The 13,666-nt window shown below is 46.2% G+C and overlaps 2 long non-coding RNA genes across 2 annotated transcripts in view; both read right to left on the bottom strand.

Moving 5' to 3' along the window:
* LOC307220362 overlaps positions 1 to 13,666 on the bottom strand; it is a 54,646-nt gene that overhangs the window by 3,121 nt on the left and 37,859 nt on the right. The window lies entirely within an intron of this gene.
* On the bottom strand, positions 1,662 to 7,388 carry LOC307220419. The gene is made up of 3 exons (XR_013840874.1): positions 6,712 to 7,388; positions 2,116 to 6,334; positions 1,662 to 1,737 (listed from the first exon to the last, which is right to left on the bottom strand). It is a non-coding gene; the product is annotated as an uncharacterized lncRNA (long non-coding RNA).

The following is a 13,666-nucleotide window of genomic DNA, read 5'->3' on the forward strand; positions in this document are numbered from 1 at the left end:
TCTGAAATCCCATAATGGCAACAGCACACCATTGTTTCTGACTTTATCCTCTCCGAATGTGAAAGGGTATTAGCACCTCTTTATTTTAGTTGTCCATTGTGGGTGGCTGATGAGGAGCCAAAGGTTCAGAAATGCATGGGTGGGTCAGTATCTTATGATAGGAGGGATGTTATGATACTGCTGCCAGAATTCTACACATCACCAGGGCTTGCAAATGGCAGGAAGATGTCAGGAATATGCTTTATGTTTAGGAAACTCTTGTGGAAAAGTTTTAAAACCTTTACCCATTATTGCACTCCAACATCCAGAGGAGATGGTTATTAACATTAACAGCATCTGCTTTGAGGCAATTTAAGTGCATGATAACGATGAATCACTGACTTTAATAGGACTGTTGCCTAACTAACATATGTTAAGGCCACATAAGTCATAAAACTGCTGTTGCCACGACGCTCCTCATAAAACAAGAACTATGGAATATATCTTCTTGAGAAAGTTACTTGGGCTCAAAAGTTTCAGCATTTTCAGTGTGTACAATCAAAACACAATTTTGTCTTTTATTTTTATCGACTTCCCACCCTGTTTTCCATGGAGTAGTTTCTCCCCTTCTGTGGCACCCTATCTGCTATCTATTAAATTGTAACCACAATATTATAGTTAATTACTTCTGTTGCTCATAGCTCCAGGGTTTAGAGGAGTCAAGGGCTCTGCCCCATAAAGCATGTCAGAATGTGAAGTGCATGGAAGGGGGTAGCAAAGTTATTATAGCTTCTAGAGGAAGAGAGCACTAATGCTTGAAATGTGATGTGATACTCCTGTTTGTTTGTCCAGTGCCACCATTCATGATATCTACTAGTTTCCAGCATTCTGTCACCCTGTAGTATGGCCTAGAAACAGATATTAATAGGCCTGAGTCTGGGCATCTATACAAAGGACCAAACTAGCAGTTGAAAAGGCATTAAGAGCAGGTGCTAGCTGAACATCCCTTGGGAGAACATTCCATATGTAGTGTACCACAGCTGAAAAGACTTTTTGTCTAGCTGCAACCCTGCTAACCTCTGCAGGCCAGCAAAACACCTAGAGAAAGATCTCAACCTTAATAAGCAGGCAAGATACCTTGTTCTGGTGTCATAAAGCTGTATAGGATTTTAATGATAAGCACAAGCATTTAGCATTTCGCTTCAAGATGGATTGGCAGACTGTGAAGATGCTCAAGGAAGGGCTGGTGAGAGGTTTCCTTTAGCAAGGCCCAGTCAACATTCTAACAGCAGAATTTGGGATCAATTAAAGTTGGCAATGGGACGCGGGTGGTGCTGTGGGTAAAACCTCAGTGCCTAGGACTTGTCGATCGCATGGTCGGTGGTTCGAATCCCCGCGGTGGGGTGAGCTCCAGTCGTTCGGTCCCACCTCCTGCCCACCTAACAGTTCGAAAGCACCCCTAAGTGCAAGTAGATAAATAGGTACCGCTTTCTAGCGGGAAGGTAAACGGCGTTTCCGTGTGCTGCGCTGGTGCCGGCTCGCCAGAGCAGCTTCGTCACGCTTGCCACGTGACCCGGAAGTGTCTCCGGACAGCGCTGGCCCCTGGACTCTTAAGTGAGATGGGTGCACAACCCTAGAGTCGGACATTTCTGGCCCGTACGGGCAGGGGTACCTTTACCTTTTTAAAGTCGGCAAAAGGGACCCCATGTGGCATGCATTGCAGTAGTCTGATCCGGACGTTACCAGTATAGATACAGCCTTAAAGGTAAAGGTAAAGGTACCCCTGCCCGTACGGGCCAGTCTTGACAGACTCTGGGGTTGTGCGCCCATCTCACTTAAGAGGCCAGGGGCCAGCGCTGTCCAGAGACACTTCCCGGTCACGTGGCCAGCGTGACATCGCTGCTCTGGCGAGCCAGAGCTGCACACGGAAACGCTGTTTACCTTCCCGCTGGTAAGCGGTCCCTATTTATCTACTTGCACCTGGAGGTGCTTTCGAACTGCTAGGTTGGCAGGCGCTGGGACCGAGCAGCGGGAGCGCACCCCGCCGCAGGGATTCGAACCGCCGACCTTTCGATCGGCAAGTCCTAGGCGCTGAGGCTTTAACCCACAGCGCCACCTGCGTCCCTTAGATACAGCCTTACACTAGGTTAATCTATTTATCACTGAGCCCAGCATTGGATGGCAGCAGCTCTTCAGGGCCACATATCAAACCTGGGTTCCTCCATTTGCAAAGCATGTGATCCACCGCTCTCCTGCGACTTGTCCTCCCTCAGTTCTGGGAGGGATCGATTTACCTATGTGAATTATAAGACCCAGCGTGTGTTTCTCAAAAACAAGTCATGCCAGTCAAATCTAATTTCTTTTTTTGATAGAGTTGCAAGCTTGGTAAATTGGGGGAATGCTATGGATGTAGTGTATCTTGACTTCAGTAAGGCTTTTAACAAAGTCCCCCATGATCTTCTTGCAGAGAAGCAGCTGAAACGTGGGCTGGATGAGGTAACTGTTAGGTGGATTTGTAGGTGGTTGAATGACGAAACCCAAAGTGGGCTCACTAATGGTTCCTTGTCATCCTGGGAAAAGTGACAAGCGGGGTGCTGCAGGGTTCAGTCCTGGACCTATTGTTCAACATCTTTATAAACGCCTTGGAAGAAGGAATTGAGGGGATGCTCATCAAATTTGCAGGTGATACCAAACTGGCAGGGGTAGCAATACTACAGAAGACAACTGGGAATCAAGATGCCATGAAATACTGGCCACTAGTATGGATGGTGAACACAGAGAGATTTAGGAGGCACAAAATTGAAAGTGCTCATGTGCAAATGAAGGTGCACAAGCATACATGTGGAAGGAGTACATGAGTGTCCAAGGGGAGCACAGCCTGTTCGTTGAAAGCGGCCCTTGAGCATAGTGCGTTTAAAATCATTTAGCTTTCAGTCTGGATATATATTCATCTTGGATTCATTCAAAACTGTTTTGCCATCTTTCTCTCAGATTGGATTTCAGACTCTAAAATGCTTTAAATATGGCATAATAGCCACACATACAGCCACTTACAAAGTGCCGTAGTGGGTATAAAATTGTAATGTCCCGGTCAGCGGCAAACATGATTTTGCCAGTTCCCTCTCCCACGGTTCTCTGATCAGATACATGTACAGTAAAAAAAAAAGTTTCACACTTGGTAAAGGTAAAGGGACCCCGACCATTAGGTCCAGTCGTGACCGACTCTGGGGTTGCGGCGCTCATCTCACTTTATTGGCTGAGGGAGCCGGCATACAGCTTCCAGGTCATGTGGCCAGCATGACTAAGCCGCTTCTGGCGAACCAGAGCAGCGCACAGAAACGCTATTGCTTACCTTCCCGCTGGAGCGGTACCTATTTATCTACTTGCACTTTGACGTGCTTTCGAACTGCTAGGTTGGGAGGAGCAGGGACTGAGCAACGGGAGCTCACGCCGTCGCGGGGATTCGAACCACCAACCTTCTGATTGTCAAGTCCTAGGCTCTGTGGTTTAACCCACAGCGCCACCCACGTCCCTTCACACTTGGTGGGATGTTACAAAAGGTTGGGCTCCCACCTGGTTACACACGCACACCATGCTAAGTTCCTACTTTGATAATGCCATCTGCACATTTCCTGGATGGTTGCTTGCCAAGACGCACAGTTGTGTGTCACAGCATCCAACACAAAGGCTGTAACTCAGCTCAGGTATGTTCAAACTTCAGGACACCTGGATTCAATTTATTATATACATAATACCATGCAATATTTACCTCGGGTGTAAAGCTCTTGCTGTCAGCTCCTTGTGAGTTCTAACAGTGTTAGATAACACCTTTCAATTCTGTGCATTACCTTGCTTGACAGATCCTATATCGAGGGAGCTTATCAGGAACGCAGCCAGCAGCGCATGGAGAAACAAATGGATGGGGAAACTACTGTCTGTTGGAGTCCAGGGCCTCTGGGGGGGCCCCACTGGGCTTTCCACCCCTGCTTAGGCCTTTTCCTGTCGGTTGTGGAGGTGAGCCTGTGCCTGGGCTGTAGTGCTTGAGACGGGGGCTTCCATGAATGAATGCTTTCTTTTCCCCACATAGAAAAGAAGGCTAAAAATTCTAGCCAAACCTTGACATGCCAATTTTTTGCTGCTGTTTCTGTATACGGGTGAGCTTTCCATCTGAAATAGTAGTCCAGCATAACATTGGATTCCTCCCTCAGTGACACCTTGGCCTTTGACTGAAGGGACTGGAGATTTCTACTGGGGAGGGCAAAGCTGCAGTCCATTCTGTTCAAACAGCCTAATAGCTGAGAATTGTTGGTTAACAATTCAGCAATGCTTCGCTCTCAGGGCTTGGAAAGGTGGATTTTCCCAGCTAAGGGAAGAGGCAGGTGTCTAAAGAGATTGTGGGAAGAAAATACTGCTTTCTTTTTGTTCTCATAAAAAGGCCCTTAAAGGTTCCTGCAACAGTATTCTTGATGGATCATTCTCATATGAATTCATAGGAGCATCTGCTCAGAAATATATTTACAGATATGCTGTATTGATATTGTTTGATATTCCCATAGATCTTATAAAATATGCTGCCCCTTGCACAAAGTCCAAGAGGTGGGGGGGGCAATTTGTTTGCTAGAAGTGGTCATTTGGCTAGTGGATCATAATTGAAAGCACTACGAAAAACTGGTTGCGAAAATTCACACACATGCATGTCTAAAATTTGCTTTGTGCCCAGGACACGACCTTAAGAAGGGAGTGTATAAATGTGAGCAGCAAAGCAGAGGCGTTCATTGGGGAACAGTTTGCTCCAAGAATGTGGGGTCCAGATGTTTGAAGAGTTTATGAGGACGAAAACAGCTTTTGTGCAGCTGCATCTCTAAAGCTCTGTGAAGTTTTTCTTTAAAAGACTTTGTATAAATGGCAGTAGAAGGTCGTTTGTTCAGTGGCCACACAGGTCCATTTTTATTGACTACCACTGGTTTTCCCCATGTTGTAGAAATGGTGCTTACAAGTAATGCATCTGATACTTGATTCCTAAAGAATATTTGAATCTTGGCAGATGATCCTGGGCACTCTCCCATTTCAATTTCCCTTGGTATTACTTGGAAATAAATTTCCACATGAATCCCACTGGATCTCTTATTTGCTTGGAGATTTATAGTCGTTCCCCGTTACCACTTCCTCTAAAGACTTGAATGTGCAGCAGGATAGCTGAAAGCGAGCAGAGTGAGGGTCTGCTGGGATGAGAAGCATTTTTTTAAATTATCGTAATTACCAATTAACTGCTAGGCGTTTTTGCTGCTGAGAGAGAACAGTTCAAATTGTGGTTTGGATGACAATGTGGCTCCAGTTTTGTTTTACAAAACAAAATAAATCATGGTTATCTGTCTGGCACGCCAAATTCAGTTTTTGCAAAGTTAATGGTGTTAGGGATGTGAATAGATTCTAGGAGAGGATATATTTGTTAAGTATTATCCTTCCTTCGTGTTTGTGATTGCATCCCTTTGCAGATTAAGAGGAAGCTTAGATAGGCTAGTTTTAGGCTTCTAACTTAAGTAATGCAGGATGTTTTAAGGCACACTGGATTCTCCTGCTATTTCCCCCTTTCTCTCCTTTAAAACAATAATCACGCACAGTTTTGTGAAAAGTAAAAAAAGAAACAAACATTTACTCAGAATACTTGTGTTGAAGAGTAACAGATACAGCAGCTTTGTTCAGGCAGGCTTAAAATGGCAATTCAGTTACATGCTTAAGTATATTTTAAAATGGTGCCTTAGCACCGGAGCTCAGATACAGCAGAAGTTCTTACATCGCTGACTTGATGGAAAGTGGTGAAAAACGGAGTGTGTGTCCAGGCAGGTCAGGAGAATATTTATATGGCTTTGACCCGAAATACTGTCTGCGGCCAAACGCCGGCTCCCTCGGCCTGTAAAGCGAGATGAGCGCCCCAACCCCAGAGTCATCTGCAACTGGACTTAACTGTCAGGAGTCCTTTACCGTTACCTCTTTTTTTGCTTCCCCCTGTCAGGGCACAATGGGAGTGTTTACAGGAAAACGTCTTGAGCTTCTGATCAAAGTCCTGGAATTGCAGATCATTGAAGTTAAGGACCCAAGAAGGCTCCAGGTTTTCCTGAAGAAAAATACAATGCTGATGTATTCTTATTCATACAACAAAGATAAATGTCCTCCTTCGTGGCTTATCTGGCTAAATAGCTTGGCCTAATGAAGGATATGGTATACTTAATCAATGCACATCTAGCTATTTTAAAAAAACAACAACTTCAAAGGAAGGCTATTGTTTTCACTTTCCCTTAGAACAGGTGTGGGGAATCTTTGACAGGTCCCTGGTGAGTGTTGTAGTTGAGCTTCCCTTAGTGCCCCTAGGGACGCGGGTGGCGCTGCGGGTAAAACCTCAGCGCCTAGGACTTGCCGATCGCATGGTCGGCAGTTCAAATCCCCGCGGCGGGGTGCGCTCCCGTCGTTCAGTCCCAGCGCCTGCCAACCTAGCAGTTCGAAAACACCCCCAGGTGCAAGTAGATAAATAGGGACCGCTTACCAACGGGAAGGTAAACGGCGTTCCGTGTGCTGCGCTAGCTCGCCAGATGCAGCTTGTCACGCTGGCCACGTGACCCGCAAGTGTCTGCGGACAGCGCTGGCTCCCGGCCTATAGAGTGAGATGAGCGCACAACCCTAGAGTCTGGCAAGACTGGCCCGAACGGGTAGGGGTACATTTACCTTTACCTTTACCTTAGTGCCTCTGGGTGATATTTATGTTTTGTTTGATTTAAATAAATGTATATACATTATCAAATATTCTGGGATATTTTTTTTGAGTGAAATAATAAAATACTAAGTACATAGATACATAAAACAGTTCAAGCAATGAAGGAGCGGATAAAAGCAGAGTAAAACCAGCACAGATAAAACTGTGAGTAAAGAGACCTGGGAAAATAAAAATAAGATCTTCACCTGCTTAAACAAAACAAAACCATTAGTGGGAGCCAGCTGAGAAGCATCCCTAGTTACCTGTTTCTGCTGAAGTGAGGCATCCATTAGCATCCCACCCCCCTCACAAGCCAGGATAGGAAACCCATGTATTTTTACCATTACATTTGGCTCCAAGTTAACCATCACTCAAGAAAGAAAGAATCACATATACACACTGAATTTGTTTCAGTGGCCATTGAAAATGAAACCATGTATGGAATACCACTTCTTTACAAAGTAAAAGTGCTTTTACAAAGGAGCAGTTAGACCCTTTCACAAAAATGTTCAAAGCCTTTTCTGAACGCAACATTCAAACTTTTTCTTTTTAAAAGAATTGCTTTCCATTGCCCCATCCCCTTTGATGGGCAGAAATGGTGGCAGGGCAGTGGCGCTGTGCTTGGCCATATAGACAGAGAAGCTCGTCATGTGCTCTGCTCATGAATGCCTCCCTTGGCACTGTTGGGGCCCCTTGCGGAGGCTGCCTGCCTTTCCTGCTGCAGCAGCAATTTGTCATCCATTGCCTATTTTCAAATGCATGACATCCAGGAGGACTAGAAATGCACCTTTTTGTAACAAAGGCTGTAATTCCAGATTCCGCCCAATCTCTCTATGCAAGAGAGAGAATTAACCTTGCTTATATCTCACTGACAAAGAACATCACATTTCACTGATAAAAATGTGTGCTTTGGCCAAACCAGGAAGGGCTTGTGAGACTTGGAGAAGTTGCCAGAGGAGCTTGTGCTAAAAGGGTAATGATTGGGTTATTTACTCCAAAAGCAAACTAGCAAAGCTCCCAGAGAACAATGTGTCCTGGCCTGAAAGGATCCTGGTTGTTTACATTTGGTAGCTTTTGCCATGTTCTGCTTCCTCTCGAACACACATGCCAGCCAGACTCCTCCTCATGACCCTGGAAGCCACTGGATGGAACCCAGTTTGCTTGAAGTGGTTAAACAAACAGTTGTGTTTGATTCATCTGAGGAGAGGCTGGTGGGAAAATGCGTGTGGGATTTGCTTCCAAAGCCATGATGAGTATACCCTTTCCATCTGGGAGGACTGAGTCATCGTGGGGAAGAAAAGTGCTTGCCTTTCTTGGGAATGAAAGAAAACAAGATGAAGATTCTCCAGCACAGAGATGCAGGTGCTCCCAGTCCTGGTCTGAGCTGGGGGAACTCAGCTTCATTGAGGACATCCCATTGGAGACTGTCCGCTGCCATCTTGGATAGGAGGGCTGCATGTTTCCATGGGAGTGCCAGTTGTGTGAAGATTTCCCACAGGTATCTGGTGGGCCACTAGGAGAACAATGCTTTGCAAGAGTTGGACTCGATGACCCTTTGGGTCACGTTCAACCCTCCAATTCTATGACTAGGTGAGCCTTTGGCCTAATCTAGCTGGGCTCTTCTCCTGATTGCATGTTCAAATTTTGTGTTTGTTAGTTTCTGCAGGGCAGAATGTGTAAACGGGTGGCCAATTCACAGCTTGGGAGGCTGATCTGCCATTCCCCACCCCTGACAACCCCACCAATTTTGGCAGTGCCAGCGATAATAACATATATTTTAAAAATAGACACAGCACACCAGTGACGTGTGGTTCCCAGAGGGCGGGTCAAGCACAAACACAGCCTTCAGGCCAAAAAAAGAGGTTTGCCATCCTAGGCTAAATTGCTCAGCATGGAAATTTCTTCTTTGGTGATCACTTTTAGTCAAGTAAGATGGTCTACCATGAACATGGTCTTAATACCACTTGCAACCCCATATCATTTGGCCCTGGGGTGCCAGTATAAAAGAAGGTAAAGGGTAATTCCAGTTGCCTTCGCATGAGATTAGGAAACGGAGAAAAAGCATTAATTGCTTTCTCTTCCTCATTCCACTGGGCATTGTGCAAAGTAGGGAGGCCTGTACGCCTCTTGTGATGAGAGTGTCTCTGCCTTCACACTGGCAGAGTATGGCAGGAGGAAGCAAGGGGCACTCACAGTTTTGCATGTGTGACAAGCAGAGGCAGTTGTGGGCACTGCCCAAAGAGCTCTGCCAAAGAGGTCCTAAGATTGTTGCATAATCTAAACCAACACTGAAGGGAAATCTTGCCTAAAGTTTCATTTGAAAATGCCTCTATTTTGAAACTCAAAATCTCATATCAAAACTTAAAGCGTGAGTGCTGGAATTGTGTAAACTTAACCTAATTTCCTTTCACATTCAGTGACCCAGACCTGCCATTTAGGGAGTGCAAAAAGTGCACATCTATCAATTATTTATCCATCTATCATCTATCCATCTATCTCCTATCTATCTATCATCTATCTATCTATCATCTATCTATCTATCTCTTTTTATTTTAAATGTACATTTCAAAAGACACACTTGGGAAATGTGGAAGATCTGAATTTATACTGCATCTTTCAGTCTGGTTTAAACAACACATTGCTTTGCAATTTTAGATAGTTAATAAGACATTTTGTGTCAATAGAGCTCAACATGCAAGGCTCTGCTCAAACTACGACTGGATAATTAATTTTTACTGGCACAAACCACTGGGGTTTTCCGAATACCTAAATTATTTTGTTGGAATTATGGGGTTGGTTTTGGTACACTAGGAGAAGGTTCAGGGGAGGGAAAAGTCAACGATATCTGAACTGCTCCAGCCCTGTTATAACGCCAACTTACATTGCAAGCCATCCCTAACCTGACCCAAAGTGCCATGGCCAACTGAGGCAGCAGATTCAGAGTGGACAGAAAAATCCAAATTCTGCCCCTCATCTTGCTCACTAAAATGGCAGGGTGTTCTGCACAGCTTCTACTGAATGAAAGCGACACTGCAAGGCTGCATCACTGAGCCTCTTGCAATGAAGATTGTTCTACACTCCTGAATTAATAAAAGGAGGGTGGTGTGCCATTTGAACTTCCTGGTGCAAGCTTAAAACTGCCCCATGCTGGCATTTGTCAAGGCCAAACTCTCACATTTCTGTTCCTTTACTTGCAATTCAAAGGTAATAGCAGTTATTACCTTGCTCACTCTGGATTTTTGTAAAAACCAGATCACACTAACAGCAACGCCCCCTTCCTTCCCTATTCAGCCCTTCACCCCACAGCCCATCCCACTCAAGAGAGGCTTCAGGTGGGGTGCCAGGAGTTGGGGGGGCACCATTTGCTGGCACTTTGGGGGGATTCAGGGCCCTGCATGCAGAAAAATAGTGTGTCAGAGTTGAGGCTAAATTAGACCATTTCTCCCTGAACTCTAGTTTTGATTTTGATGGAGAAGTAGCAATCAGTAGGTGCACTGAGAGGTACTTGATACCTGTGATTATGGTTTCTGTCTTCATTAGACATATATTAATTATTTGTTCAGTAATTTGTTCATGTAAGGCAGTCTGAGAACCCAGGCACAGGTTCACCAGTGCATGGAAACAAACCCTCAGAAAGCAGTACTATGTACTTATTAATTTGCATCCCTGTTGCTGCTAGAGCCATTTCCCCGTGGAGATAATTTCCCTCTTTAATATAAAAACACAGGCACATTTTTGAAAGCAAATTCTTAAGAGAAAGACAAGACAATAGCACTTCCTCAATTTTATTCTGATATTGTATTTTGTTATAGCAAGCCTGTCACTTATGGCTATTTCACCTAGTGAAGAGGAAGGAGAGCTCTGTCCCAGCTCTGGGTCATGAGAAGCATGTTGTTTTGAACGAGGCATACTGTCTTTTCAGCCAGCTTCTTCAAGCTGAAGGTGCTGAATTCTTTTGTCCCTAAAGGATAATTTCCAAATTCCATGGCACAGTAGTTACCCAGTTTCCATCTACTGTGCCCAGTTGACTAACTTATTGGCTGTATCTCTCATCAGATTAATTCAGAGTCCCATGATGTTCTATTTGCTCCATCTCTTCCCACTAACTGAAATGAGTAATACAGTAAAGGGACCCCTGACCGTTAGGTCCAGTCGTGGCCGACTCTGGGGTGGCGGCGCTCATCTCATTTTACTGGCCAAGGGAGCCGGCGTACAGCTTCTGGGTCATGTGGCCAGCATGACTGAGCCACTTCTGGCGAACCAGAGCAGCGCACGGAAACACCGTTTACCTTCCTGCCAGAGCGGTACCTATTTACCTACTTGCACTTTGATGTGCTTTCGAACTGCTAGGTTGGCAGGAGCAGGGACCGAGCAACGGGAGCTCACCCCGTCATGGGGATTCGAACTGCTGACCTTCTGATCAGCAAGCTCTAGGCTCTGTGGTTTAACCCACAGCAGGAAAAGATGCCGAGATTCATACCACAACCAACAGAATTTGTAGAGATCTTAATGCCAGTTGACAGGTATGCATCCACAATTGATGTTTAGTCTTACAAATGCCCTCCTTGCTTAGTCAGATAAAAGAGGTCAGGAAAGAACGCACACACCACACCCCGCACCTACCAAGTTGGAAGAATACACAGGGAAGAAACCTATAGTGTTTGCTATAAGGGAGACAGACACTGTGAGCACCCAGAGGACCCATATCACATTAAGAGATGCATGGGGAGGGGGAGGGGAAGCGTCAGGACCACTGGTTCCACTCCATACGCACTGACATCAAGATATGAAAAGAGCCGAGGTGCCTACAAATTCTACACAGGTAGGTTTTATCCTGAAGATGGCACCTAAGGGCATAAGTTTAGCCAGCATCCACAAGGGGAGTAGTACCCCTTCCCACTGTGGGTGCCCTCGATGAAAGTGTATAAGGGACTGGCATGGGCAGGGAATTCTTCTCCCTTTGCTGAACAGGAAAAAAATGTCTAGACTATTCCATCTAGATCGACTGAGGATCCCTCAGCTACTCAGCAGGTAGCTCAGAGGACAGAGCTCTTGATAGCCTCCTGCTCTGCAGGGAAACCCAGGTAGCAAACGCGGCTTGCATTTCAGTTTCTGTTGCGTTTGGATGTCAGAGTTTAAGGCCTTTTCCACACTTACTTGTTGCCCCACTCCTTCCAGGCAGGTGCCCAGTGCCCACACTGCAGCGTTCCGTGTATGAGTGTGGGGTTAGTTTTTTTCACACACCCCCCCGAAGCTTTCTCAGTGAAAATCTGTTTTTCAAAGTTGAATTGGAACAAATGTCAATTTGGTTCTTTTGCAGGCTGGCATTTGCTCCAATTTTTGCGTGGGGAACAGTGGCGTAGCGTGGGTTGTCAGCACCCGGGGCAAGGCAAGTAATTTGCGCCCCCTAACCCATGGGACGCAGGTGGCGCTGTGGGTTAAAGCCTCAGCGCCTAGGGCTTGCCGATCGAAAGGTCGGCGGTTCGAATCCCTGCGGCGGGGTGCGCTCCCGCTGCTCGGTCCCAGCGCCTGCCAACCTAGCAGTTCGAAAACACCTCCGGGTGCAAGTAGATAAATAGGGACCGCTTACCAGCGGGAAGGTAAACGGCGTTTCCGTGTGCGGCTCTGGCTCTGGCCAGAGCAGCGATGTCACGCTGGCCACGTGACCCGGAAGTGTCTCCGGACAGCGCTGGCCCCTGGCGTCTTAAGTGAGATGGGTGCACAACCCCAGAGTCTGTCAAGACTGGCCCGTACGGGCAGGGGTACCTTTACCTTTACTTTAACCCATGGAGAGTGAGTGAGCCAGGTAGGGGCAGAGAGCTGCAAGTGCAAGCGCCCCCCCCCCAGATGTTGCGCCCGGCCCCCCCTACACCCCCCACGCTACGCCACTGGTGGGGAAAGCTCCCAAGCAAAATATAAAGAAAAGGAGGGGGGCACTCTGACTGTGCCTGGAAAGAACAGAGGAAAGGTAAGTGTGGATAAGACCAAACTGAGGCCTTTTTCATTTCACTTCTATCCTGCTTGTCATCCAAAGATCTGAAGGTGGTATTGCATGGTTCATCCCTTCCTCTTTTATCCTTGCAATAGCCCTGTGTGGCTAGGCTTAGTGGCTGGCCATAGTCACCCGAGGAACAATGGCTGAATTGGGATTTTAACTCGCCTTGTCTCTGTTCTAGCATCTTATCTGCCTTGCCACACAGAGATCTGAATCCAGCGCTGCCCAGCTGCCCCCCTATCTGGACAGGGGTAGCCTAACTTCTGATGTCTATGCTCTGGTGATCTCTAGGTTGGATTCCTGCAACATGTTATATGTAGGGCTGCCTCTGAAGATGGTTCGGAAGCTTCAGCTGGTGCAGAATTTGGCGACCGGGTTGCTCACAGAAGCAAGACGGTTTGAGCAGATCACACTGATCCTGCACTAGCTTCCAGGCTCAATTCTGAGTGGCTCAGGACCACAATACCTCAAGGACTGCCTTTCCCCATAGGATCTGACTGGGACTGTGTGACCATCCTCTGACGACCTTCCTCGTGTGCCACAAGAGGCCACTTCCACGGGAGATCCAGAGGGTGGCAACACAAGAAGGAGACTTTTTCGCTGTGGCTCCTCATTTGTGGAATACTTTCCCCAGGGAGGCTTGCCTGGCACCTCCATGATACACCCTTTAGGCGCCAGAGAAAAACATTCTTCTTCAACTAGGCCTTTGGCTGTTAACATTCTACAACCTATTAAATGTGTTTTGGAGGAGAGGGCTTTTCCTTTGTTGCTTCTACTTTAACTATTTACTTGTGCTTCTATCCTGTATTTTTATCTTGTGAACCACCCTGATGAAGAGCAGTATATGAATCTAATAAAATTAAAATAAAATAATAGCCAAGCTTTTAATAAACTGTGATGATTAATTTAGTTTTTAATTTGACACTGAAATTCTGACTGCTAAG

Source organism: Podarcis cretensis (assembly GCF_951804945.1).
Source record: "Podarcis cretensis genome assembly, chromosome: 1".
Lineage (NCBI taxonomy): Eukaryota > Metazoa > Chordata > Lepidosauria > Squamata > Lacertidae > Podarcis > Podarcis cretensis.